We start from the raw sequence: 2,350 nt of genomic DNA, 5'->3' as shown, positions 1-2,350 counted from the left end.
GCTAGATTCGGGAGGATTGGGTTTGAAGTTTGGTGGTGAGTTAGAAAGGTAATAAAAGAAGTGCAAAGTTATACATGCCGACCTCACATTATTTTAATTTTTGTTTTAATATAAAGAGGAGGGCTGCTTAAGCAAAATACAGATTCTAAGCAAGAATCACTTCTCCCTTACACTTTTATTATGCCAAATTTATAACTTCTTTTAAATATTTTTTAGGTTTAATAATTTTTTATATGGGTAATCAATAAATTTGATACAAATTATCAAAATAGAATTTTTACCCAAAAACTTCAATGTGTAATATTTTTATTCATTTTTATCTTAGATTTATAATTTAGGATTTAGGGTTTAACATAAATCGATTTATTTTCCTATTAAGTTGTGAAAGTTAAGTTTTTTTTTAAAAAAAAGTGAAAGATAAAAATTTGTGTAGTGGGATGCATGACATATTAATTTTGGAGGTGGTAGAGAATAAGTGGAAGATGATAAGGGAAGGTGTGGATCTAGGAGAAAAGAGATCCCATGTGTCCCAAAATCCCCATGGATCCGGAAAAGATCCTTTGGTCCATGGGTCAACGCCTATGTTACTTCTCATACCATTATTATATTTCCCACAACATCATTATTCTACGTATTCCCCACTAATGCATGTCCATTCTTATCATGCATTCACACTTCCATACATGCATGTGCTACCTGGGGCTTTGCTTCACCTAAAATAATGTTATGTGTCTCTCATCATCCATCACCTTCATCATTTTTTACCTCTAATCTAACACCAACAAACGCACCACTATAGTCTTTAAATATGATATCCATGGACATGCCTACCATAAATACAAACCCAAAGCTTTAGGTTTAGAGATCCTTTATGTGACGTGTTGTACCAAAAATTATAAAATTTTACCTATTTGGCATCAATACAAATATATATTGAAAAAAAAAATGGGGGCTTTTGAATTTGACTTTTCTTGGCCTCATTTCATAAACTCTCTTGGATGAGAAAAAACGCATATGTAAGCAACATTCACAATCACGAATTAACTGTAGAAAATAAACAACACAAAATTTATTCATTGACAACTAATTAAATTTTCATTCTGTTTGTTACAATTTTATTACAAGCACAAAAATCTCTTAAATAGAGATTATAGAGGGGACGCAATAATTAAGCTCATTCACTAAAATATGGTGTCTAGTCAGTCTAATACAATTGGTTCTGGCTTCACACTCAACAATCTTCCACTTGAAGCCACGGAACAATATTCACCTGCGCTTCAACTGTGTACATGTACTTCTGTAATTTGTCAACGGAACTCAATGTTCCACTCTAGTTGCCACCAGCCTTCTTAATCATCTTGAAGACTTCGTTGAAACTCCCCTAACTTTCAATAGGTTCGTCATGACTGAAATTGTCACTGACCCGTCCACTATTCCTACTCCCACTTACACAAACTGCCACAAAAAATTATAAAATTTTACCTATTTGGCATGAATAGCAAATATATATTGAAAAAAAAAAAGTGGGGCTTTTGAATTTGACTTTTCTTGGCCTCGTTTCATAAACTCTCAACTAAGCAATCATTTGAGTATTTTTTTGCTTGTGATAATTAATTAAATTAGAAAGGACGTTTTCATGAAGAACACAACGAGAAAGAAAGTAGTTAATAACTTTGGTTGAGAGAGAGAGAGAAAGTGTAGTTTATTTCCAATTTGTGGGGATGACATGGGAAAGATGACGTGATTTTAACATTAGAAACTTGAGGAAGAGAATTCCTTATAAACATGCTTTTGAGTAACGAATTATGACTAAAACAACTGATGTCGGACATCATCAGTGACGGAAGTTAAGTTCATGTTTGTCGTTTTTTTCTTCTTTATAGACATAATGAAAAGGAAATTCCAACAGTATATTTTAAAAAAATGAGTTACGTATTAAACAAAGTATTTGATTTGACTTAAATAAGGAGTTTTACTTTAGCATATTCCATGCATGCGTGGAGATGCAATGTTGCAGTCTGGCACAATAGGATACAGACAAAAAGAAGATGATTTTTAGTTGCACTGATTAATTAGTTTTGTTCCATTTTGACAAAGCCTAAGGCATAAACCAGAAAGAATCAAATGGAGTATTACTGCTTAAAACAAAAATCAACAACTGAGTTTTAATTTTAAAAGTTGGATATAAAATAGCTATATAAATCATTGTCAGATCCATAAGGTATATTCATTTTTATATTATAATCATTTTATTTCAATTTAAATATAATAATATCTAGCGTCAGTAGTCCAACGGTTAGGATAATTGCCTTCCAAGCAATAGATCCGGGTTCGACTCCCGGCTGACGCA

At 32.2% G+C, this 2,350-nt stretch overlaps 1 non-coding gene across 1 annotated transcript; it reads left to right on the top strand.

The window, feature by feature from the left end:
- Positions 1-2,278: 2,278 nt before the first annotated feature.
- TRNAG-UCC (transfer RNA glycine (anticodon UCC)) lies at positions 2,279-2,350 on the top strand. Its single transcript has one exon. It is a non-coding gene; the product is annotated as a tRNA-Gly (tRNA).

The sequence above is a fragment of the Phaseolus vulgaris genome, chromosome 9, assembly GCF_051622355.1.
Source record: "Phaseolus vulgaris cultivar YP4 chromosome 9, ASM5162235v1, whole genome shotgun sequence".
In the NCBI taxonomy this organism is placed as follows: Eukaryota; Viridiplantae; Streptophyta; class Magnoliopsida; order Fabales; family Fabaceae; genus Phaseolus; species Phaseolus vulgaris.
The sequence above is the reverse complement of the archived record's forward strand: the minus strand, read 5'-3'. Positions and strand labels throughout refer to the sequence as shown.